The sequence below is a fragment of the Erpetoichthys calabaricus genome, chromosome 5 (genome assembly GCF_900747795.2).
Source record: "Erpetoichthys calabaricus chromosome 5, fErpCal1.3, whole genome shotgun sequence".
Lineage (NCBI taxonomy): Eukaryota > Metazoa > Chordata > Cladistia > Polypteriformes > Polypteridae > Erpetoichthys > Erpetoichthys calabaricus.
The window spans coordinates 24,911,140-24,937,157 of record NC_041398.2 but is presented as its reverse complement, the minus strand read 5'-3'; the positions used below and the strand labels follow the sequence as shown (position 1 = coordinate 24,937,157).

At 40.0% G+C, this 26,018-nt stretch overlaps 14 non-coding genes across 14 annotated transcripts; 3 read left to right on the top strand and 11 right to left on the bottom strand.

The window, feature by feature from the left end:
- The first annotated feature begins 5,675 nt into the window (after nt 1–5,675).
- trnag-gcc (transfer RNA glycine (anticodon GCC)) lies at nt 5,676–5,746 on the top strand. Its single transcript has one exon. It is a non-coding gene; the product is annotated as a tRNA-Gly (tRNA).
- A 1,447-nt stretch (nt 5,747–7,193) lies between these two features.
- Nucleotides 7,194–7,275, bottom strand: trnas-gcu (transfer RNA serine (anticodon GCU)). Its single transcript has one exon. It is a non-coding gene; the product is annotated as a tRNA-Ser (tRNA).
- Nucleotides 7,276–10,715: 3,440 nt separating this feature from the next.
- On the bottom strand, nt 10,716–10,789 carry trnat-agu (transfer RNA threonine (anticodon AGU)). Its single transcript has one exon. It is a non-coding gene; the product is annotated as a tRNA-Thr (tRNA).
- A 5,215-nt stretch (nt 10,790–16,004) lies between these two features.
- trnas-gcu (transfer RNA serine (anticodon GCU)) lies at nt 16,005–16,086 on the bottom strand. The gene has a single exon. It is a non-coding gene; the product is annotated as a tRNA-Ser (tRNA).
- Nucleotides 16,087–16,797: 711 nt separating this feature from the next.
- Nucleotides 16,798–16,871, top strand: trnat-agu (transfer RNA threonine (anticodon AGU)). Its single transcript has one exon. It is a non-coding gene; the product is annotated as a tRNA-Thr (tRNA).
- A 363-nt stretch (nt 16,872–17,234) lies between these two features.
- trnar-ucu (transfer RNA arginine (anticodon UCU)) lies at nt 17,235–17,316 on the top strand. Its single transcript has one exon. It is a non-coding gene; the product is annotated as a tRNA-Arg (tRNA).
- Nucleotides 17,317–19,499: 2,183 nt separating this feature from the next.
- Nucleotides 19,500–19,573, bottom strand: trnai-aau (transfer RNA isoleucine (anticodon AAU)). Its single transcript has one exon. It is a non-coding gene; the product is annotated as a tRNA-Ile (tRNA).
- Nucleotides 19,574–20,297: 724 nt separating this feature from the next.
- trnak-cuu (transfer RNA lysine (anticodon CUU)) lies at nt 20,298–20,370 on the bottom strand. Its single transcript has one exon. It is a non-coding gene; the product is annotated as a tRNA-Lys (tRNA).
- A 909-nt stretch (nt 20,371–21,279) lies between these two features.
- On the bottom strand, nt 21,280–21,353 carry trnai-aau (transfer RNA isoleucine (anticodon AAU)). The gene has a single exon. It is a non-coding gene; the product is annotated as a tRNA-Ile (tRNA).
- Nucleotides 21,354–22,069: 716 nt separating this feature from the next.
- trnak-cuu (transfer RNA lysine (anticodon CUU)) lies at nt 22,070–22,142 on the bottom strand. Its single transcript has one exon. It is a non-coding gene; the product is annotated as a tRNA-Lys (tRNA).
- A 913-nt stretch (nt 22,143–23,055) lies between these two features.
- On the bottom strand, nt 23,056–23,129 carry trnai-aau (transfer RNA isoleucine (anticodon AAU)). Its single transcript has one exon. It is a non-coding gene; the product is annotated as a tRNA-Ile (tRNA).
- A 724-nt stretch (nt 23,130–23,853) lies between these two features.
- Nucleotides 23,854–23,926, bottom strand: trnak-cuu (transfer RNA lysine (anticodon CUU)). The gene has a single exon. It is a non-coding gene; the product is annotated as a tRNA-Lys (tRNA).
- A 913-nt stretch (nt 23,927–24,839) lies between these two features.
- trnai-aau (transfer RNA isoleucine (anticodon AAU)) lies at nt 24,840–24,913 on the bottom strand. The gene has a single exon. It is a non-coding gene; the product is annotated as a tRNA-Ile (tRNA).
- A 723-nt stretch (nt 24,914–25,636) lies between these two features.
- Nucleotides 25,637–25,709, bottom strand: trnak-cuu (transfer RNA lysine (anticodon CUU)). Its single transcript has one exon. It is a non-coding gene; the product is annotated as a tRNA-Lys (tRNA).
- Between the last annotated feature and the right edge of the window lie 309 nt (nt 25,710–26,018).

The following is a 26,018-nucleotide window of genomic DNA, read 5'->3' as shown; positions in this document are numbered from 1 at the left end:
TTCGGAGCCCCGTCATAATCTCAGTACTACGCATGTCTGAGGTTTCGCATACCCGTCATGATGCAATCTCATGCTTCTAACCAAGCTTGATGATTCCAGTGTGCATGTCTGCTTAGTGCTTCGAATCATTATTCATCGAGCTCCTGTTTGAAGTACATATGGCATCAACAGAGTTCAAAAACTCGACAGAATTCCCATTGAAATGAATGTTTGTGGATGATCCATATACGTTAAATGATTGTGCCCAATAATACTTTGTGGCAAAAAATAAAATTATAAATTATACATCATACAAATGCTGACTTGTAGAATGCATAATGCTGCAAAGACGGTGACGACACATCTCTCACTATAATACTCTCATAAATATCCATTCTTCACCTCATGCAACGTTTTCATGCAACACTGAACGTATGTCATATAGTATACATCTATATATAATTGTTTTTGTCTTCATTACATACATATATACATTAGCAGTTTAAATTTTGAAATATTAAATTAATAAGGTGGAATGTGTTCTTACTTTGGGTGGGGGTCGGGGTGGGGGAGAGCTACACTTTAAATGTGTTAGTAACTGGGATTGCGCAACTATAACTGGAAGATTGCTTAGGAATGATACAGACTGGACAACTATATGTTTTAGGAAATGTTTTATTATTGCACTTTTTACTGATCGCCTATCTGGACCTTGAAGTTGTGTTCACTAAGGAGGGATGCTGTTGTTAAAAGTGTTCAGATTGTTGTTAAAAGCAAAAGCTTTTTCGGCAGCAGGTCCAGATGTGTTTATCCCGCTGCTTTTTGTTGTTACCTCAGCACTCAAGAGGATCTTTAATGCCGACTTTGATACGTGCACTGCTCACTTGATCCATGCACTGCTCACCTTGGAGTATCTCGTGTGTGTCTGTGTGTCGGTGTGCCGGTGACTGATCTGCGCCGTGTCTCTCAGCCTCTCTGATGTGCTCCGGATTGACACCTTTGAATGTTTGGTGCAGCAGAGCAAATTGAACCTGATCTACCACAGTGGGTTTGTTATCACCTTATTCAATGCAGGGGTTCATGGACGTCAAATGACGATGAATGGAAGATGAATTAATGTAAATTCGTGAGCTGCCTTACGCAATTAGTTTAGCGCATTTTGATGGCGATTCTAAGTGGGGATGATTCCCGAACAGATCTCTTATGAGATCCTTCCACAGTATCTCTCAAAATTATTAAGTTCAAATTGGTTATAAAGATTTCACTCGAAATTATTATGAGCCTTTAGTTCGGATCGAACTCGGGCTAGCACTATGCTCAGAATTTGAAAGCAACTACCTTAGTAAATTGAGCCACTGACAGCATCGTTTCTTGTAGCGAACTCGTTACTTTTGAGCTCCAAGAAATGTTGTAAAGTAGCCTATTAATAAATGAAATATTTTAATACTTGATCGAATAATAACATCTATGATTTAAGGATTTCACCTTTTCTTTCTCAAAGGTGCTTACCTATATCATGGCAAAGTACAGGGATAAACCTCTATTTTCTGTCAACTCCGTTTTAATTAAGTCAGACCAAAGAAAACATTTAAGGCTATTAAATGTGATCTCAAGAAAAGATGAGGGTTAATTATAATACTAATAACAGGAGCGATTATAATGATACTGTTCAAAAGTAAATACTAATTGAAAGAGCCGGGAATCCATGAGGTGAGGCGTCTTATTTTGTTTAACTCTTGCTATCGTATAGTGCATTCTGCCTGTCGGCGTTAGTTATATTTATATTTTTTAGACATCAGACACTAGAAGCTGCTGACGAACCCTTCTCTTCGTTGTCAGTCTGTAGCTGCGAAAAAATAAAAGCAATATGAGTTGTAACAGACGTCATTGAAGTGGATCATAAGTTTGTGTAACGTTAATGAAAATGGCCAGGAGGTGTCACTAGAGAGGTGAGTGTCAAATGCTTCGAAGTTTCGATACGATTTCCGACACAATTGCTTCAAACGTGTTCCTGCTTCGTGAGGCTTCACTCCTGGCTGCACCTAAACTTGTAATGGCATGTGCACAAAATGACTGCCGTAAAACGCGCCAAGTATAGTTCAGCAGTTCTCTGCGCATGCCCGAGCTTTTTAAATAAATTCTGATGATGTACTTCTCTGTAATTAACTACTTTATTGTTCTTTTATCTTTTTTTTTATTCACTGAGACAATACTATTATTATTTAATGATTTTGTTTATTTTTCTAAAATGGGTTACATTTCAATTTATTACAATAACTCATACTGTACATCAACCAATAAACACAAACTACTTGATAATTTCTATTATACGATTATTATAACTCAATCAACTTCCAAACCAAGAGTAAGAGTACAGTGTATGAAAATAAAAACCTCTAATCTGTTGTCTTCTGTAAAGTGGACTGAAATTCTGCCCTCCACTGCCACAGTGTTTACATACTTACTGTTATTAAGTTAATTCAGCTAAAGGACATTAATTTACTTAAGCTTTTACACATAAAAGTACACATGACTTATTTAAGATGAGTGTTATTAACAAGTTTATAAAAATTAAGTTACATCAACTCAGTATCGTCTATTAAATTCAAGAAAACCTGCAGCCACTGCGGCCATCCAGGCCTGGAGTTCGACACCCTTGCTCTAAATGCAAAGATTGCCTCTTATGGGAGTTTCTCAATCTGAGCAACACCTGATGCTCACCTGAAGTTTCTTTGTCCATAGTTCAGAATCGAAGTATTCTCCATTATAACTCCAGGCCTGGAAGGCCGCAGTGGCTGCAAGTTTTCTTTCTAACCCTTTTCCTAATCAGTGACCAGTTTTCACTGCTCATTAACTCATTTGCCCTTTCTTTTAATAGCCCTGTTTTTAATGATTCAGTGCTCTGACCTGATTAAGTTCTTCATTAAATTACAGCCAAACAGAAATGAGATGTGAAACAAGCCAACAGATGACCAGCTAAATTGGGTCTTCAAACTCCAACCAATTTCACTCCAACCAGTTTCTTAATGAGAAGCTGATTCTTGCTGTTAATTAAACTCGTTCTTCAATTCCACGGCTTGTTGCTGCTCTCATTCTGTCACAGCAGACATTTCCAAAATTGTTGATTTTCAGTTTTTTCTAAGAACACCGTCAAAATGTTTTGGTGATCTGAGAGATCAGTCTTACTGAGAACTTCACCTTTCTTTATTTTCAGATATTGTGGATAGTTGGTTGTGTGGGCAGCTTGTTTTGTGTCTCATTATTGTTTTGCTGCTAATTATGGAAAAAGAAACAACAAAGGGGCTGAGTAAAGTTAATTAAAACTAAGGCAAAAGAAGTTAATTAGCAGCAAAAAATTGGTCACTAATGAAGAAGATGGTTAGACTGAAAACCTGCAGCCCTCCAGGACCGGAGTTCGACACCTGTGCTTTAGAGGGAGGAGGAATCATTTGCGGAAAGTAGCATCGGAATATTTTCTTCTTAAAACTGAACTGCTGCCACTGATAGCTGCAGAAACGATAATAGACTCTTAAGGTTTAAAGTTACAACAAGCGTGAGATTCGAACCCAAGCGTGCAGAGCATAATGGATTAGCAGTCAATCGCCTTAACCACTCGGCCACCTTGTCATGTGAAAGCTTCATTTTTCCTTCTGTCCATTCCTGCTATATTCAAATTAACAGATCTGGTAAGGCTTCATGCCACGATCTATGTTTAAACACGAACACTTCATCTGTACTTATATTGTGATCAACTGTTCTCTCTCATTGCTGCCTTGCTACAGACAATCTGTTACACGTCACGAAGGCAGGCAAGCAGGCAGGCTTTCGCTTTCCTCTCTTTCGTTCACTGGCCAAAGCATAGAGAATTAAAGCTGAGATATCTGCTCCACCACTGTCTTCCGCACTGAAACGGATAAAGCTAACTTGTTCCTCGCAAAGTTTCCAGGCACATCCGAGAGCCAAGATGAAAATCCAATCAAAGAAATACAGTATGACAAACAGCAGACCCCGCTGAGACTTGAACTCAGGATCTCCTGTGTACTTGGCAAGCGCTTTAACCAGCTAAGCCACGGCGCCATAAACCATGAAGAATTTTTATCAATCTGATCTCGTATCCCTAAGAGCCAGTTAACATGCACAAATTTCCACCTCTTTATAATAAAAAAAAAATAAAGGAGAACGCACTTTCAGCAAGAGCAGCTCCACGATCAGTTGCTTCTGGAAAGAGGGAAGTTTGCCTTACGTTGTTTGAATCCAATGTTCAAAGGAAGCGCTCGATGAAGAGACAACGTTCACATAATCCGTGATGAGGACGATCAAGATGTCATCTGAAAAACACAACACACTCACGTACCTGAGAAAAGCAGTCTTCATCTTCAAAGGCACCTTAAAGTCATTTCTTCATCGAGGTTGACCATTTTCTTTTGTCGACTGCCCTTAAAAACTTAAAAAAAATACGTAATAACCTGCTTGTTTATCCGGGCAGATATGCGGTAAGGTTTGAAAGCAGTCTCATTTAAAGTTCACTTTACCACCGATTGAGCTGTGCGTGTACTGTAGAAAAGAAATTGAAACACGCAGAGTGAAGAAGACAACGCTGAGATTTGAACTCATGATTTCCTATTTACAAGACAGGCACTTTAACCAGCTAAGCCACGGCGCCCCACATGAGATACTTACTGGCCATCTTTCCATTTCACTCTGTAAAACAGAAGGCTTAGGGCAGAATACTTAGATTCTGAACTATGGACAAAGATACTGCAGGTGAGCATCAGGTGTTGATCAGATTAAGAAACTCCCATAAGTGGCAATCGTTGCGTTTAGATGGAGGTGGGATCATTTGCGGAAAGCAGCGTTGGAATATTTTCTTCTTGAAACTGAGCTGTATATCAATCAGTGTAGATTTGCATATCTTCATCAATCTGGATAGATGAAGAAGGAACTGTACAGGTAGATTGCGAGAGAGAGAGATCAGTAAAACCGTATAATCTGTATGTTTCGCGATTAACTTTGAACATGAATTCCATCATTCCATTCTCTCAACTTGGACATATACCAAAAGAAACAAAAAACTCCCCAGCCTGTCTATGGACCGAGAGGCTTCGGACAGGGAGAGGAAGAAGAACCGCAGAACAACTCTCCCCAAAAAAGAAGTGTGGAAAAAGAGATTGCATCGGTATTTGTTTAGCACTACTATAGAGAGCGAATAAGAAACATTGTAGAGTGCTTTAGCTAAAGACAAAGGGATGGCCGGGAGTGCGGAGACCGGGGTTCGATTTCTGCCCGTTGCGACCTCGGTTTTAAACGTGGGATCTTTGTTCGTGTCTTTCGTGTCCGCACCCCGCCCAGCATTCCATGCTCTTTGGAGAGCCTGTGTCGCCATTGCCTGCAATTGCATTAGCCACATGTTCTGGAAACAGTGAACCGCAAGGCAGCGACCTCATTAATTAGTACTACCGTGCAGATGCTGAAAAATAAGTTGTCAACAGATTACACGTTCGTGGATCAGAATCCAACGCAGACAAAATCGCGATATTCATTCAATCATGAAAGTTTAATTCCATCCACTGTGCAGTGATGTTAAGAAATAAATGAGACAAGCTGACTTTGCCTTTCAAAGCATGGAGAAGAGCACCAAGGTAAAGGCTGTGGTCAAAAAGTATATTGTATCCATATTGGTTCAAGGCTTTCATCTTGCATTGGTGGTTCAGTGGTAGAATTCTCGCCTGCCACGCGGGAGGCCCGGGTTCGATTCCCGGCCAATGCAGCCAGCCTTTTAAAACGGCCATCCCCTACGTGTCCGGACCTCGCGTTGCAATCCATACGTGTATTGGATTCTCTGCCGCCGTACCCCACACTTGCACGAAGTAGGAATATTACAAGCGTCTTACCCACGAATCACGTATACCAATGGTCGTTCAAAACTGCTGCAGGTTCAATCACAAATCTAACGTCAACTTATGATCACAATACAGTAATCCGTTCCTATATCGTGCTTCGACTTTCGTGGCTTCACTCTATCGCAGATTTTATATGTAAGTATATTTAAATATATATCGCAGATTTTTTGCTGGTTCGCGTATTTCTGCGGACAATGGGTCTTTTAATTTCTGGTACATGCTTCCTCAGTTGGTTTGCCCAGTTGATTTCATACAAGGGACGCTATTGGCAGATGGCTGAGAAGCTACCCAACTAGAGCACGTATTACGTATTAAATAAAACTCCTCAAATATATTGTGAGCACAGGGGCTGTTCGCACCCCTATAGGATATGGCCGCTCCTCAAAAAATGCTGAAAGATTACCTTCAGATTGCTCTCTTCTGAGCAGCTGCTTTATCAAGCGACACGCTTCCCCCACGGTGCTTCGCATACTTAAAAGCTCGAAGGGCACGTATTGATTTTTGATTGTTTGTCAGAGAGAGAGAGAGAGAGAGAGAGAGAGAGAGAAAACATTCTCTGCTCCTGACGCGCACTCCTTTGAAGAGGAAGATATGTTTGCATTCTTTTAATTGTGAGATGGAACTGTCATCTCTGTCTTGTCATGGAGCACAGTTTAAACTTTTGAAAAAGAGACAAATGTTTGTTTGCAGTGTTTGAATAAAGTTTCTGTCTCTCTACATCTTCCTGTGTTTCTGTGAAAATCTGTGACCCAAGCATGGCAATATAAAAATAACCATATAAACATATGGTTTCTACTTTGCGGATTTTCGCCTTTCGCGGGGGGTTCTGGAACGCAGCCCCCGCGATCGAGGTGGGATTACTGTATATCTCATTCCACCGGCATAACGCCTGCGTTAATGTCTCAATGCGACTGGAAGTGAATGCTAAGTCAGGAATTTCCTTTCCATTCCATCATTCTGGTGCACATATACTGTAGTTCTTTTTTGAGCTAATATTAAAAGCCAAATTAACTCTCGGGCGATCCAGCTAAGCCACGGAGCCCCACATGAGATGTTTACTGGCCAACTTTCCATTTCACTCTGTAAAACAGAAGGCTTAGGGCAGAATACTTTGATTCTGAACTATGGACAAAGATACTGCAGGTGAGCATCAGGTGTTGCTCGGATTGAGAAACTCCCATAAAAGGCAATCGTTGCATTTAGATGGAGGTGGGATCATTTGCGCAAAGCAGCGTCGGAATATTTTCTTCTTGAAACTGAGGGGGTAGCACTGATAGGTGCAGAAACGATAATACACTCTAAGATTTAAAGATACGACAAGGGTGGGATTCGAACCCACGCGTGTAGAGCACAATGGATTAGCAGTCCATCGCCTTAACCACTCAGCCACCTTGTCACAGGAGAGAATCATTTTTCCTTCTGTCCATTCCTGCTAAATACAAATTAACAGATGTGGTAAAGCTTCATGCCATGATCTATGTTTAAGCACGGACGTTTCAACTAGATTTATATCGTGATCAATTCTTCTCTTTCATTGCTGCTTTGCTACAGAGAAATCTGTTACACCTCATGAAGGCAGGCAAGCAGGCAGGCTTTCGCTTTCCTCTCTTTCGTTCACTGGCCAAAGCATAGAGAATTAAAGCTGAGAGATGCGCTGCACGTCCGTCTTCCGCACTGAAACGGACAAAGCTAACTTGTTCCTTGTAAGGTTTCCAGGCACATCCGAGAGCCAAAATGAAAATCCACTCAAAGGAATATGACAAAGAGCAGGCACCGCTGAGAACTCAGGATCTCCTGTTTACTAGGCAGGCGCTTTAACCAGCTAAGCCACGGCGCCGGAAACTGCAAAGAGTTTTTAGCAATGTGACCTTGTACCCCTAAGAGCCAGTTAACCTGCAACAAATGTCTACCTCTTTGTAATTAAGACACATTTGAAAGGAGAACGCAGTTTCAGCAAGAGCAGCTCCACGATCAGTCGCTTCTGAAAAGAAGGAAGTTTGCCTTACGTTGTTTGAATCCAATGTTCAAAGGAAGCGCTCGATGAAGAGACAACGTTCACATAATCCGTGATGAGGACGATCAAGATGTCATCTGAAAAACACAACTCACTCACGTACCTGAGAAAAGCAGTCTTCATCTTCAAAGGCACCTTAAAGTCATTTCTTCATCGAGGTTGACCATTTTCTTTTGTCGACTGCCCTTAAAAACTTAAAAAAAATACGTAATAACCTGCTTGTTTATCCAGGCAGATATGCGGTAAGGTTTGAAAGCAGTCTCATTTAAAGTTCACTTTACCACCGATTGAGCTGTGCGTGTACTGTAGAAAAGAAATTGAAACACGCAGAGTGAAGAAGACAACGCTGAGATTTGAACTCATGATTTCCTATTTACAAGACAGGCGCCTTAACCAGCTAAGCCACGGCGCCCCACATCAGATGCTTTTTGGCCAACTTTCCATTTCACTCTGTAAAACAGAAGGCTTAGGGCAGAATACTTCGATTCTGAACTATGGACAAAGATACTGCAGGTGAGCATCAGGGGCCTCATGCATAACGCTGTGCGTAGAATTCACACTATAACATGATGTAAGCACAAAAGCCAAAATGTGCTTACGCAGAGAAAAATCGAGATGCAGGAGTCTGTGCGTTCGCCAATTTCCGCATTCTTCCGCTACATAAATCCCACTTAGCGTGGAAATAAACGCACGTACACGTGCTTGCTGTCCCGCCCCAACTCCTCCCAGAATTACGCCTCTTTGAATATGCAAATCAATATAAATAGCCCTTAAGTCCAGAGTTCTGTGAAAAGGCAATGGCAAAAATACTAGTAAAAATAGAAGAATTTCAGCGAATACCAAATGGAGGCAAAGAAAAACATACTATTTATTGGTTTAAATAGTTATATGAGCAACAAAAGGAAGTTGATCGAGTGACATAGCGATTCGGAGAAACTCGATAGCTCAAGTTCACAAAGTCGCACAGTGCCCGAAATAAAAAAGAACATATCAAAGTCGGCGTGAAAAGGCGACTCGTAGCCCAACGTCTGAGTGTCATATGAAAGCTTATTAGGGTACAGTGAAAAAAAAGGCACACTGTGAAAAAAGCACGAAATGTCAACTTTAATCTCGAAATTTCCACTTTAATCACATAGTTTATTTTACCATTAAAGTAGAACATCATAAACTTCATCTTAAAATCGTTTAATTTACCAGTTTCTCAAATCCCATCGTAACTAAAGTAGCATGTTAAATGCTTTGTTGTGTAGTTGATCTTCTATGTGCTCTATGTGTGTGAATCACTACATGCTCTTCCTCCGACAGGACACAGAATCCATTACGTTCGTAATATTACAGCTCTCTGAGTAATTAAAAATACTGAGAAGTATACATGATATCATTTTCATGATGATAGGAGTTAAAGCATGTTATTAAACATGGGAACACAGTGGCGCAGTGATTGTTCATGTCTCACGCAAGATGCTTGCTGCGCCATGCGTGACCTTCAATGAAATGCTTTATTACAGAAGTACTGTCTTTTTCAAACGTACTAACCCCCAATTCCTGTCCTTACTTTTCTTTCTTGAAATACCCAATCACCACACAATCAGCTCTGTAATAGACGTTAAGCCATCTGTAAGCTTAGAACGCCGATTCTTCAAAACTTTTAAGGAACATCGAAATATCTTCGTAATGTTTAATTATTCTATCCATCTATCCTTCCAGTGTCGCGCCAGCCAGATCATGAAAACGGCGCGAGGCACGAACAAACCGTGAACAAAGCTCAAGCTCGCTAGCGCTGCAGCACCATGTAGTTAAAGTTTTATCTGTATAATATAATCAACATATTTTGCTGCATTTCATCTTAAAAATGATATCGTCATCATATGTAAATACGCGCTTTATAAAGTGGCCCAGGTTGTGTAATATTATAACTGAATCGCAAGTTTACAGTGAGGTAATTGTACTTATAAGTACAAACAGTTCTACAAGGATCACTTGATGGACTGATTGAGGTACGTGTATAGTTCTTGGGATGAAACTGTTTGTGAACTGCGAGGTCAGTACAGGAAAGGTTGTGAAGCGTTGATCGGATGAAAGCAGTTCAAATAGCGAATGGCTGAGGAAGCGAGTGCTAGATGCTGTATACTGATAATTCTCTTTCCAATCGCTGTAGATCTATGATTCACACTCAGATACAGTGATATAAATACTCCGAGTGGTGCAGGCGAGCATCAGGTGTTGCTCGGATTGAGAAACTCCCATAAGAGGCAATCGTTGCGTTTAGATGGAGGTGGGATCATTTGCGGAAAGCAGCGTCGGAATATTTTCTTCTTGAAACTGAGCTGCTAGCACTGCTAGGTGCAGAAATGATAATACACTGTAAGATTTAAAGTTCCGACAAGGGCGGGATTCAAACCCACGCATGCAGAGCACAATGGAGTAGCAGTCCATCGCCTTAACCACTCGGTCACGTGAGAGAAGCGTTTTTCCTTCTGTCCATTACTGCTAAATTCAAATTAACAGATATTGTAAAGCTTCATGCCACGATCTATGTTTAAGCACGGACGTTTCAACTAGACTTATATCGTGATCAACTGTTCTCTTTCAATGTTGCTTTGCTACAGAGAAATCTGTTACACGTCATGAAGACAGGCAAGCAGGCTTTCGCTTTCCTCTCTTTCGTTCACTGGCCAAAGCATAGAGAATTAAAGCTGAGAGATGCGCTCCAACTCCGTTTTCCGCACTGAAACAGACAAAGCTAACTTGTTCCTTGCAAGGTTCCCAGGCACATCCGAAAGCCAAGATGAAAATCCACTCAAAGGAACATCACAAAGGGCAGGCACCGCTGAGACTCGAACTCAGGATCTCCTTTTTACTAGACAGGCGCTTTAACCAGCTAAGCCACGGCGCCTGAAACTACGAAGAGTTTTTAGCAATGTGACCTCGTACCCCTAAGAGCCAGTTAACATGCAACAAATGTCCACCGCTTTGTAATAAAGACACATATGAAAGGAGAACGCACTTTCAGCAAAAGCAGCTCCACGATCAGTCGCTTTTGGAAAGAGGGAAGTTTGCCTTACGTTGTTTGAATCCAATGTTCAAAGTGTACCGCTGCCCTGGGAGAACAACTAAACCCCGGGATAAGCACGATTAGAAAACTGCTAATGTAAAGCAGTTCAATATACAAAATCTATCGGGCAATGTGACCAACGCTCGTCCTTTTATTGATTTCCCCACCACCAGTCCCAGCTTAGCATTAACAACAAGTCATATTACAAAACAAAGAAGAAGCAAAAGAATAACACATATATTATCTTACATAAAAAAAACAAACAAACAAATACATAACAATCAAACCCCCCCCCCCCCCCCTTTCTGGTTTAAATGCGCAATGTTCATAAATCATAGAAACCAGTTCGACCAAACGGAATTACTGTCCTTATTGTGCAGGGCAAAGAGAAACCATACTGGAATATGCCGGCCGTCGAGCCGATAACAAAAAAGTTCAATCCTACCAGTCCAAGTATTCCAGCGAAATCAAAGGAAAAAAAAAAGGTCCGTCTTCAGAGACGCGTCTCCCTTGTGTCGCTGAGTCTTCAAACAAAAGAACTTGTTCCAGCAGATATTTTTACTTGGCGCTACCTCGTCTCTTCTCTTTGCTCCACCACAAGATGTCTCCCTTTCTCCCCTTCTTTTCCGGTTTTTAACTGCCCTGACCGAGTTATGACCTCCCCCTTAAAGGTGTATTTACAGTATTCTTCTTTCCTGAAATTCACCCAAAGAGGCAGCAAACTGCCCCTGGAATAAAGCACATGTGGCATCCGCTACAAAAGGAAGTGCTCGATGAAAAGACAACGTTCTCATAATCCGTGATGAGGACGATCAAGATGTCATCTGAAAAACTCAACACACTCACGTACCTGAGAAAAGCAGTCTTCACCTACAAAGGCACCTTAAAGTCATTTCTTCATCAAAGTTGTCCATTATGCCGTGGCTTAGCTGGATAAAGCGCCTGCCTTGTAAACAGGAGATCCTCAGTTCAAATCTCATCGGTGCCTTCTTCAGTCTGTGTCTTTCAGTTTCTCTTCAACAGTACACGCACAGCTCAATCGGTGGTAAAGTGATCTTAAAATTAGACTGCTTTCCAACCTTACCGCATATCTTCTCGGATAAACTAATAGGTTATTACGTATTTTTTTAAGTCTTTAAGGCAGTCGAAAAAGGAAAATGGACAACCTCGATGAAGAAATGACTTTAAGGTGCCTTTGAAGATGAAGACTGCTTTTCTCAGGTACGTGAGTGTGTTGTGTTTTTCAGATGACATCTTGATCGTCCTCATCACAGATTATGTGAACGTTGTGTCACAGGTGTCTGGTCACTCTTATAGGTAATCTAACTTAGACACCATTAAAATATCCGACTACGCCACCCAGTTTTATTAAGAGACTGGGAACTCCTGAAATTTACCAATAATAGCACACAGGTTTCTTTAAATTGGGCGGTGAGTAAACACACAATGAAATACACAACAGTAATTTAGAAAAAAGCAACAGTAAGTTCTATTGTACAAGACAATATAAGGTACATTAAAAAGATAAACGAACATAACAGAACCTAAACGTATCAGGAATTAATGTCCTTTTTTTAAAAGGAAAATACACAGTCCACACTCTAAAAGTCCGTAAAAACAAGAATTGGAGGATACAACCTTTAGTGGTGCAGAGTCCAGTTTGGGCACTGTGTTACCCCAACACTTAATTGTTCATGGATGCACTCTGTTCCCAGGCAGAAGTTGTGTCAAATTGTTGACTCCCTGTCAGCGTCTCTTTGTTGTTCCTTTTTCTTCCACTCTGGGCTCCTTGTGTTGCTGGGACCTAGGCACGCCTCATTCCTCGTCTGTCAGCTTCGCTTGGTCCTCTCATGCGGCTTCCCTCTTTCGCTGGACCCACAACTGGCGTCTCCTTGTGGAGCTGTCTCTTCCTCCCTGGAAGTAAATGTTGCCGCCCTTGTGCCTCACGTTGTGCCAGCCAGGTACCCTTGTCTGCCTGCGAGCCCCTGTGCCCTGTCCGAGTGTCTTGGCAGCGTTTCCTGTGGACTCTCCCTCCTGCCTTCTGCTCGCCAGGAGTTTATATTTACTTCAGCCCCTGCTGTTGTCAGTCCTGGACAAACAGTTTAATCAATGGCACATCTAAATTGCCTGGGTTTAACAATTAATAAAAACACAAGTTAACAAAATGTATGGTTACCAAACATTAATAAGTACAGATATGCTGATTAGAGACCAATATTTCCAAGCCAGGTAAATACAGACATTCTTCTAAGGCCAAACTTCAAATCAGTGACTCCCTTGCAGGACAGAAAATACCATTAATAAGTACAGACAGCCTTTTAACTTCTCACCCCCCCCAGTCTCAACAGTGGGTGCCTAATGGAACCACCCAGTGCACAAAAAAAATGTAAAAGTGTCCCCCTCTGACACCAGTCTCAACCTCTGGCTTGAAAATGTTTGGCATTTCAAGATAGTATGCCAGCATAAGTTGATGTCTTGTGGACAGGGTAAGCAAAATATTTTTGAAGTTGTGGGCATCATGAACTACCATTTTTTAAAAAAAATGTTTTGCCTCAAATCTAATTGTCCAAAGGTTGATTAGGGGTCCAAACTTCTTTGTAAGTTCAGGATAATGCTTCACAAAGTGATGTTTGGGACGCAACTTGAAATTAGGGAACACCTCTAAAAGCGACTGCCTATGATCAGAAATTTTAGATTGCAAATAACAGAGTGTTTCTGAAGAAAAAGAGGGCGTAGATAATAATTCCACCAAGTCTTTAAAGTCAAGAATGATTTCCCATGTTTGATCACCTTCTGGAATAAGGGGGCCAATAATTAACGGAAGGAACCTTATAAGAGTCCAATTTTCATGTCCATTACCACCTATAGTTCCACTTTGTTGAAAAGTTGATGGTATTCTCTGAGGATGATTTCGTTTGTCAGCAAATTTAAAAGGAAAGTATTTTATTCTACTATTAAGCTCATCCAATGTTAAATATTTTTTAGAAATCAAATCTGAAAGACATAGGCTCAGCTCTACAGGTACAATTTCTTCCAGTACATCATGTAGAAAATCAGGTGGAAAGCCTTTACAAACATGAAAGTATGCCAGCCTGTTTAGAGGACAGTCTTTTTTTACACCATCAACACACAACAGTCCATTTTGCTTAAGCACATTTACAGCCTTATCAAACAATTCAGGTGTTCTTAGAGCAAAGGTCCCACTTCTGACATCACAGGTCTGTATGTTTCCACGATCTGCCAGACAAAATCTGCAAAACTTTTGTACATTAAAGGACTCCTGGAATCCACCTAGAGAGTGTGCAGCCAAGTTGTCAGCAGCCACATATAACACTGTCCCTTTAACATAAGAACCAAGTTTCTCAATGAACACACCTTCTCTTTCTAGCTGCTCAATGTCTTTAAGCAGTGGCTCCTTTAACATATTTTCAATTGAAACTTTAATTAAAATTCTCCAATGTCAAACAGCTTATTATTATTACTTCTTGAATTGCTGATTGTGACACATGCAAGACTACTTGCATTCGGAGCAAAAGAGATGCTACTCGGCGTCGAACTGACTCGTTTTCCAGCCGAGGTTCACGCTCTGGCACACTCAGATCTATAGGCGTTAAGTGCACAGTGTCTGACTGGGTGTGACCTGTAGACATCTGATAGCTGCAACTTTTTGTTTGTAAAGTGGAAGACTGGTGATAACGACGTCTATGAGCAGTAAATGTAGAAACCACGCTAGATTTAAGCAATCACCAAATGGGCAATTAATAATCTCTTTGTTACTCAAATGTCTTTTCAAATGAAGAAAATATTTTCGGATGGTGCTGGGCTCTGAAAATGTGTATAGTTCACAGCGAATTTTATCAACCAGTGAAATAGACATCTCTTTCCTGTGCTCTTTTAAATGATTTTTAAGTTCCACGTGGGACTGAAAGACAGTTAAACAGTCTTTGTAAATACAGTTAAAACCCCTTCTGTGATGTCCGTGATTGTTTTTGTAGTGGTGAAGGGTTTTCTTTTCATTACTAGAGGAAAAATTGCAAAACTTACAGTCCCACTTCATGTGTCGTCTGAAAAATCTCACAGTAATAAAAATTATGACTGTTAATCGATGCAGTTATTAAAAAAAGAAAGTCTTCTCTCCGGTTCCCAATTGCGGTGCCACTTTACACTTCGTGCAGTAGTCAAAATGGACGAAGCGGTCCACACCTAAGCGCGATACTCAGTATACAACAAAAATTAATTGACTATAGGCCTACTAGAAATAAAAACTAGAAAACACTTTCAAACTCTGTACCGAGTACTCATATTTGAAATAAAGTAAAAATAACAAACGTCGATAATTGTGTCTTTTGGTATACTAACATACTTTTATTTGGCACGTAATGACACAAGCACTTAGAGATGACAAGCTGTGCAACGTGATTCTTTTACGCGAGTCATTGTAGTTCGTGGATTATTCCACTACCAGATCTCAATAAATCGACACTGTCCTCGCTGCTGCTGAACACGTGTAAAATACTTAAGGAAAGAAGAATGAAAATGGTTTGGTTTGTAATGGTGTGTCACTAACATTCATCTCCTCCGGAGTCCGGAAACATACCCCGTCCGAAGACTGCAGTGAGGGGACAAACGAGAGACCCCGCAAATATTAAAATTAACTTTAGCTCGCAATGCAGATAAGAAAATTATTATGTTTATGCAAAATCATTTTGTCAATGTACAGCACATTTTCCTTCTTCACTTGTCAACTTATCAACTTTCACAAAGAGGAAGTGTTTCACTCAGTTATGTTATCTATAACTTGCAATTTTAAGTTAATTACACTTACCCGGTCATTGTTAATTGCCTTGAAGTTACATTAAAGAATAATTTAGAGTTGAACTATTCTAAAACTCTTGAAATTAAATTAAATTTATCCAATTTATTGTGCTGAGTTCAATGTATGAAAATACATAAGTGTAAATAACGAAGAGGAGGTAACATTTTTTACAGTGATGAAACTGATCTGCTGGCACTGATAGTTGCAGGAACGATAATAGACTCTGAATATTTAAAGTTACGACAAGGGTGGGATTCGAACCGAAGCACGCAGAGCACAATGGATTAGCAGTCCATCGCCTTAACCACTCGGCCACCTTGTCACGTAAAAAACACATCTTTCCTTCTGTCCATTCCTGCTATATTCAAATTAACAGATCTGGTAAGGCTTAATGCCAAGATCTATGTTTAAGCACGCACACTTCGTCTGCACTTATATCGTGATCAATTGTTCTCTCTCATTGCTGCCTTGCTTCAGACAATCTGTTACACGTCACGCAGGTAGGCAAGCAGGCAGGCTGTCGCTTTCCTCTCTTTCGTTCACTGGCCAAAGTATAGAGAACTAAAGCTGAGATCTCTGCTCCACCACCGTCTTCCGCACTGAAACGGACAAAGCTAACTTGTTCCTCGCAACGTTCTCAGGCACATCCGAGAGCCAACATGAAAACCCAATCAAAGGAGTATGATAAAGAGCAGGCACCGCTGAGACTCGAACTCAGGATCTCCTGTCTACTAGGCAGGCGCTTTAACCAGCTAAGCCAGAGCGCCTGAAACTGCAGAGTCTCTTCGTCGATCGCTTCCTTTGAACATTGGATTCAAACAACTTAAGGCAAACTTCCGTCTTTCCAAAAGCATCTGATCGTGGAGCATCTCTTGCTGAAAGTGCGTTCTCCTTTAAATTTTTTTTTATTACAAAGAGGTGGACATTTGTTGCATGTTAACTGGCTCTTAGGGATACGAGGTCCATCCATCCATTTTCCAACCCGCTGAATCCGAACACAGGGCCACATTGCTAAAAACTCTCTGCAGTTTTAGGCGCCGTGGCTTAGCTGGTTAAAGCGCCTGTCTAGTAAACAGGAGATCCTGAGTTCGAGTCTCAGCGGTGCCTGCTCTTTATCATACTCCTTTGATTGGGTTTTCATCTTGGCTCTTGGATGTACCTGAGAACGTTGCGAGGAACAAGTTAGCTTTGTCCGTTTCAGTGCAGAAGACGGTGGTGGAGCAGAGATCTCAGGTTTAGTTCTCTATACTTTAGCCAGTGAACGAAAGAGAGGAAAGCGACGGCCTGCCTGCTTGCCTACCTGCGTGGCGTGTAACAGATTGTCTGTAGCAAGGCAGCAATGAGAGAGAACAAATGACCACGATATAAGTGCAGATGAAGTGTGCGTGCTTAAACATAGATCTTAGCATTAAGCCTACCAGATCTGTTAATAGCAGGAATGGACAGAAAGAAAAGATGTGTTACTTATGTGACAAGGTGGCTGAGTGGTTAAGGAGATGGACTTCTAATCCATTGTACTCTGCACGTGTGGGTTCGAGTCCCACCCTTGTTATAACTTTAAACCTTAAGAGTCTATTATCGTTTCTGCAGCTATCAGTGCCAGCAGTTCAGTTTCAAGAAGAAAATATTCCAACGCTGCTTTCCGCAAATGGTCCCACCTGCTGCTGAACGCATAGATTGCCTCTTATAGGAGTTTCTCAATCCGAGCAACACCTGATGCTCACCTGCAGTTTCTTTGTCCATAGTTCACAATCGAAGTATTCTGCCCTAAGCATTCTGCACTGTAAAAAATTATTTGTTGGTGTAACTTAAAAAAATTATGTCAGGTGGTAACAATCAATTGAATCAATTTTTCTCAACGAATATTTTTGTATAATATTAACCCATTTTTTTTTGTGTCTGGTCAACTTATCAATGTTTAACCAAAGAAAGAATTTAATTTGAGGAAATGTAATTTCTCCCACTCAAAAAGTGGTATTTCCTATGAATAAAAAACTGAAAATTTTAACTTTATGTTAATTAAATGTTTTTTTAAGTTAACTTATAATATAAGTTTCATTCAACATGTTTTTTTAATTGAGCACATTTCATTAGAATGCCTCAAGAACTACCCAGCAATTGAATTAGTTTCCTTCTAATTAGTTGTGTTGTTTCACAAACATAAATGAAATACAGAAGACATAATAGCAAAACAGTTTTAGATTTATTGCTGAATATTTGCAACACAAAAATCATCATACTTTTTTGGTTATTTTCATAACATGTTCTGTATTGAAAATTTACAGAGCAATACACACACACAAAAAAAACATTTTTACTAATTATATTTAAAACATCTATATGAAAAATTATATATACATATATTAAATAAATACATTATATTTTATATATTACATAGTATTCTACATTTTACATCTTGCCTGAAGAAGGGGCCTGAGTTGCCTCGAAAGCTAGCATATTGTAATCTTTCTAGTTAGCCAATAAAAGGTGTCATTTTGCTTGGCTTTTCTCTACATTCATAATGGCTAACACGGTACAGCACCCTAGTACTATAGTATTCTACATATATGCAAGCTTTTCACAAAAATGTTTTTATAAATTACATAAAATATCTATATGAAATTATATATACATATATTAAATACATCTTATATTTTATACTTATATATATAAGTATAAGTCTTATATTATATAACATTACATAGTATACATAAAATGTGTGTGTGTATGTATACTTTACATAAATGTATTATTATATAAATATAAGTACTCAACCTAACACAGACTAAGTAACAATAATTAAATACACAATTTCACATTTTGAACATATATCCACACACACACACACACACACACACACACACACACACACACACACACACACTCCGATCCTTAGTGCTGCGATTTGTCACTAACATTGCATTTTTAACAGAAATATTTGTTCGTTTGCAACGGACGTTAAGCATCCTAATGTTCATGAGACCTTGTAGCGATCCCTCGATAATCTGTGTTATTGTCAACGTCACGCAGTAATGTGGAGGGGACGGATGGGGCAATCTCGTCCTATTTGTAACCCGTTGAGTGTCAGATTACCCTCCAGTTAGAGCTGAGAGGTATGAAAATAAAGCTGCTCATGGAGAAACTTCCATGTTAACTGCCCACAAGAGCACTGTGACCTTGAACTTCTTGCACCGCATAGGATCTTTCCTAAGACTGAATGATATATATTTCGTCCTCTTCCCTTCCAGGAATGTTAAATGGGGCAATGGAGTTTACATTTATTGATATGTTTATTTCCTTCTCTCTCTGTCTCTCTCTCTCTCTTTCTCTCTGTTCCTGAAACTTGGAGATGTACAGTTTGCTTAGAATGAAGGGGAAAATACTTAAAGCAATGCTATCAAGATTAAAAGAGATTGCAAAGAGAGAATATTCCTGTCTTGCACAGTGGACTTTGCTGCACTGCTCACAGACTGAGGGCTGCACTTGATTGATCAGGACGCAGTGTGTCGTTAGTATACTCTCGGTTAATGATGGAGAGATTTTAATTTCAATTAAAGTTACCAAGGCAAAATTAAATAGAAACTATGTTAGATGGTAAATGAACTGTTTGTCTCTAATTTTCAAATAGATTTAATTTGAATGAAAAAGCATGGAGGGTGAACGAAAAACTCTGTGGGATAAGTATGCGATGGAAACAAACCTTAAGCAAGAGACCAGAGTTGATCAGATCATTGCTGGCCCGTACGGGGATCGAACCCGCGACCTTGGCGTTATTAGCACCACGCTCTAACCAACTGAGCTAACCGGCCAAACTGTCATGTTCAAACTCTTGATAAATAATCTGTGCTTTCACTGCATATCTTTAAGTTTGCGATCTATCTATCCATCCATCCATCCATCCATCTATCTATCTATATATTTATTTATATATATATATATATATATATATATATATATATATATATATATATATATATATATATATATATATATATATATAACATTTCCGAGTACGTCATGCGCTCTTCCTTGTCCGTCAATCCGAGAATACCTTCTGTGCAATTTATAGACGAAGCGTGAAGAAAAGGAAAAGCACTTCATTCTAAGCAATCAAGTCTTCAATTATTGTTTGATCATTTCTCTCCTTCATTACTCGTCATTTCACAGTGAAGAGATTGAAAGGCTGGTTCATTTTTTTTTTTTTTTTTTGGCAAAACGTACATGCTTCCACACAGATAATGGCTGAGCATGACGTTCAAGACTGGAGCAAATCTAAAGTCTCGATTTTCAAACATTTCTGCACGTTGAGAATTGGTCGCCTGCGCTCTGTGCAATGCTTTTCTGACACCTGAAATATCAGACAAATGAGAAGGTCAGAATGAGCCCGATGTGGACATTTTGTTTCTCGCTAGATTCTTGCAGTGTGTAGGACTATTTAAGTTTGGAAACAGCTTTGACGCGTTGGAACGCTAGGCTCATCTTGCGATTTTTCAGATCAACAAGTCATTTTCCTTCAAAGGAAAAGGACTCAACCGCCCAACGTGGGGCTCGAACCCACGACCCTGAGATTAAGAGTCTCATGCTCTACCGACTGAGCTAGCCGGGCAAGGGATCAAGGAGCCGCCAGTGTCTCTGTCCAAATTATATGAACGTTAGTTAATCTGGCTCCGATCCTTAGTGCTGCGATTTGTCACTAACATTGCATTTTTAACAGAAACATTTGTTCGTTTGCAACGGACGTTAAGCATCCTAATGTTCATGAGACCTTGTAGCGATCCCTCGATAATCTGTGTTATTGTCAACGTCACGCAGTAATGTGGAGGGGACGGATGGGGCAATCTCGTCCTATTTGTAACCCGTTGAGTGTCAGATTACCCTCCAGTTAGAGCTGAGAGGTATGAAAATAAAGCTGCTCATGGAGAAACTTCCATGTTAACTGCCCACAAGAGCACTGTGACCTTGAACTTCTTGCACCGCATAGGATCTTTCCTAAGACTGAATGATATATATTTCGTCCTCTTCCCTTCCAGGAATGTTAAATGGGGCAATGGAGTTTACATTTATTGATATGTTTATTTCCTTCTCTCTCTGTCTCTCTCTCTCTTTCTCTCTGTTCCTGAAACTTGGAGATGTACAGTTTGCTTAGAATGAAGGGGAAAATACTTAAAGCAATGCTATCAAGATTAAAAGAGATTGCAAAGAGAGAATATTCCTGTCTTGCACAGTGGACTTTGCTGCACTGCTCACAGACTGAGGGCTGCACTTGATTGATCAGGACGCAGTGTGTCGTTAGTATACTCTCGGTTAATGATGGAGAGATTTTAATTTCAATTAAAGTTACCAAGGCAAAATTAAATAGAAACTATGTTAGATGGTAAATGAACTGTTTGTCTCTAATTTTCAAATAGATTTAATTTGAATGAAAAAGCATGGAGGGTGAACGAAAAACTCTGTGGGATAAGTATGCGATGGAAACAAACCTTAAGCAAGAGACCAGAGTTGATCAGATCATTGCTGGCCCGTACGGGGATCGAACCCGCGACCTTGGCGTTATTAGCACCACGCTCTAACCAACTGAGCTAACCGGCCAAACTGTCATGTTCAAACTCTTGATAAATAATCTGTGCTTTCACTGCATATCTTTAAGTTTGCGATCTATCTATCCATCCATCCATCCATCCATCTATCTATCTATATATTTATATATATATATATATATATATATATATATATATATATATATATATATATATATATATATATATATATCTAACATTTCCGAGTACGTCATGCGCTCTTCCTTGTCCGTCAATCCGAGAATACCTTCTGTGCAATTTATAGACGAAGCGTGAAGAAAAGGAAAAGCACTTCATTCTAAGCAATCAAGTCTTCAATTATTGTTTGATCATTTCTCTCCTTCATTACTCGTCATTTCACAGTGAAGAGATTGAAAGGCTGGTTCATTTTTTTTTTTTTTTTTTGGCAAAACGTACATGCTTCCACACAGATAATGGCTGAGCATGACGTTCAAGACTGGAGCAAATCTAAAGTCTCGATTTTCAAACATTTCTGCACGTTGAGAATTGGTCGCCTGCGCTCTGTGCAATGCTTTTCTGACACCTGAAATATCAGACAAATGAGAAGGTCAGAATGAGCCCGATGTGGACATTTTGTTTCTCGCTAGATTCTTGCAGTGTGTAGGACTATTTAAGTTTGGAAACAGCTTTGACGAGTTGGAACGCTAGGCTCATCTTGCGATTTTTCAGATCAACAAGTCATTTTCCTTCAAAGGAAAAGGACTCAACCGCCCAACGTGGGGCTCGAACCCACGACCCTGAGATTAAGAGTCTCATGCTCTACCGACTGAGCTAGCCGGGCAAGGGATCAAGGAGCCGCCAGTGTCTCTGTCCAAATTATATGAACGTTAGTTAATCTGGCTCCGATCCTTAGTGCTGCGATTTGTCACTAACATTGCATTTTTAACAGAAACATTTGTTCGTTTGCAACGGACGTTAAGCATCCTAATGTTCATGAGACCTTGTAGCGATCCCTCGATAATCTGTGTTATTGTCAACGTCACGCAGTAATGTGGAGGGGACGGATGGGGCAATCTCGTCCTATTTTTAACCCGTTGAGTGTCAGATTACCCTCCAGTTAGAGCTGAGAGGTATGAAAATAAAGCTGCTCATGGAGAAACTTCCATGTTAACTGCCCACAAGAGCACTGTGACCTTGAACTTCTTGCACCGCATAGGATCTTTCCTAAGACTGAATGATATATATTTCGTCCTCTTCCCTTCCAGGAATGTTAAATGGGGCAATGGAGTTTACATTTATTGATATGTTTATTTCCTTCTCTCTCTGTCTCTCTCTCTCTCTCTTTCTCTCTGTTCCTGAAACTTGGAGATGTACAGTTTGCTTAGAATGAAGGGGAAAATACTTAAAGCAATGCTATCAAGATTAAAAGAGATTGCAAAGAGAGAATATTCCTGTCTTGCACAGTGGACTTTGCTGCACTGCTCACAGACTGAGGGCTGCACTTGATTGATCAGGACGCAGTGTGTCGTTAGTATACTCTCGGTTAATGATGGAGAGATTTTAATTTCAATTAAAGTTACCAAGGCAAAATTAAATAGAAACTATGTTAGATGGTAAATGAACTGTTTGTCTCTAATTTTCAAATAGATTTAATTTGAATGAAAAAGCATGGAGGGTGAACGAAAAACTCTGTGGGATAAGTATGCGATGGAAACAAACCTTAAGCAAGAGACCAGAGTTGATCAGATCATTGCTGGCCCGTACGGGGATCGAACCCGCGACCTTGGCGTTATTAGCACCACGCTCTAACCAACTGAGCTAACCGGCCAAACTGTCATGTTCAAACTCTTGATAAATAATCTGTGCTTTCACTGCATATCTTTAAGTTTGCGATCTATCTATCCATCCATCCATCCATCCATCTATCTATCTATATATTTATATATATATATATATATATATATATATATATATATATATATATATATATATATATATATATATATATATATATATCTAACATTTCCGAGTACGTCATGCGCTCTTCCTTGTCCGTCAATCCGAGAATACCTTCTGTGCAATTTATAGACGAAGCGTGAAGAAAAGGAAAAGCACTTCATTCTAAGCAATCAAGTCTTCAATTATTGTTTGATCATTTCTCTCCTTCATTACTCGTCATTTCACAGTGAAGAGATTGAAAGGCTGGTTCATTTTTTTTTTTTTTTTTTGGCAAAACGTACATGCTTCCACACAGATAATGGCTGAGCATGACGTTCAAGACTGGAGCAAATCTAAAGTCTCGATTTTCAAACATTTCTGCACGTTGAGAATTGGTCGCCTGCGCTCTGTGCAATGCTTTTCTGACACCTGGAATATCAGACAAATGAGAAGGTCAGAATGAGCCCGATGTGGACATTTTGTTTCTCGCTAGATTCTTGCAGTGTGTAGGACTATTTAAGTTTGGAAACAGCTTTGACGAGTTGGAACGCTAGGCTCATCTTGCGATTTTTCAGATCAACAAGTCATTTTCCTTCAAAGGAAAAGGACTCAACCGCCCAACGTGGGGCTCGAACCCACGACCCTGAGATTAAGAGTCTCATGCTCTACCGACTGAGCTAGCCGGGCAAGGGATCAAGGAGCCGCCAGTGTCTCTGTCCAAATTATATGAACGTTAGTTAATCTGGCTCCGATCCTTAGTGCTGCGATTTGTCACTAACATTGCATTTTTAACAGAAATATTTGTTCGTTTGCAACGGACGTTAAGCATCCTAATGTTCATGAGACCTTGTAGCGATCCCTCGATAATCTGTGTTATTGTCAACGTCACGCAGTAATGTGGAGGGGACGGATGGGGCAATCTCGTCCTATTTGTAACCCGTTGAGTGTCAGATTACCCTCCAGTTAGAGCTGAGAGGTATGAAAATAAAGCTGCTCATGGAGAAACTTCCATGTTAACTGCCCACAAGAGCACTGTGACCTTGAACTTCTTGCACCGCATAGGATCTTTCCTAAGACTGAATGATATATATTTCGTCCTCTTCCCTTCCAGGAATGTTAAATGGGGCAATGGAGTTTACATTTATTGATATGTTTATTTCCTTCTCTCTCTGTCTCTCTCTCTCTCTCTTTCTCTCTGTTCCTGAAACTTGGAGATGTACAGTTTGCTTAGAATGAAGGGGAAAATACTTAAAGCAATGCTATCAAGATTAAAAGAGATTGCAAAGAGAGAATATTCCTGTCTTGCACAGTGGACTTTGCTGCACTGCTCACAGACTGAGGGCTGCACTTGATTGATCAGGACGCAGTGTGTCGTTAGTATACTCTCGGTTAATGATGGAGAGATTTTAATTTCAATTAAAGTTACCAAGGCAAAATTAAATAGAAACTATGTTAGATGGTAAATGAACTGTTTGTCTCTAATTTTCAAATAGATTTAATTTGAATGAAAAAGCATGGAGGGTGAACGAAAAACTCTGTGGGATAAGTATGCGATGGAAACAAACCTTAAGCAAGAGACCAGAGTTGATCAGATCATTGCTGGCCCGTACGGGGATCGAACCCGCGACCTTGGCGTTATTAGCACCACGCTCTAACCAACTGAGCTAACCGGCCAAACTGTCATGTTCAAACTCTTGATAAATAATCTGTGCTTTCACTGCATATCTTTAAGTTTGCGATCTATCTATCCATCCATCCATCCATCCATCTATCTATCTATATATTTATATATATATATATATATATATATATATATATATATATATATATATATATATATATATATATATATATATATATCTAACATTTCCGAGTACGTCATGCGCTCTTCCTTGTCCGTCAATCCGAGAATACCTTCTGTGCAATTTATAGACGAAGCGTGAAGAAAAGGAAAAGCACTTCATTCTAAGCAATCAAGTCTTCAATTATTGTTTGATCATTTCTCTCCTTCATTACTCGTCATTTCACAGTGAAGAGATTGAAAGGCTGGTTCATTTTTTTTTTTTTTTTTTTGGCAAAACGTACATGCTTCCACACACATAATGGCTGAGCATGACGTTCAAGACTGGAGCAAATCTAAAGTCTCGATTTTCAAACATTTCTGCACGTTGAGAATTGGTCGCCTGCGCTCTGTGCAATGCTTTTCTGACACCTGGAATATCAGACAAATGAGAAGGTCAGAATGAGCCCGATGTGGACATTTTGTTTCTCGCTAGATTCTTGCAGTGTGTAGGACTATTTAAGTTTGGAAACAGCTTTGACGAGTTGGAACGCTAGGCTCATCTTGCGATTTTTCAGATCAACAAGTCATTTTCCTTCAAAGGAAAAGGACTCAACCGCCCAACGTGGGGCTCGAACCCACGACCCTGAGATTAAGAGTCTCATGCTCTACCGACTGAGCTAGCCGGGCAAGGGATCAAGGAGCCGCCAGTGTCTCTGTCCAAATTATATGAACGTTAGTTAATCTGGCTCCGATCCTTAGTGCTGCGATTTGTCACTAACATTGCATTTTTAACAGAAACATTTGTTCGTTTGCAACGGACGTTAAGCATCCTAATGTTCATGAGACCTTGTAGCGATCCCTCGATAATCTGTGTTATTGTCAACGTCACGCAGTAATGTGGAGGGGACGGATGGGGCAATCTCGTCCTATTTGTAACCCGTTGAGTGTCAGATTACCCTCCAGTTAGAGCTGAGAGGTATGAAAATAAAGCTGCTC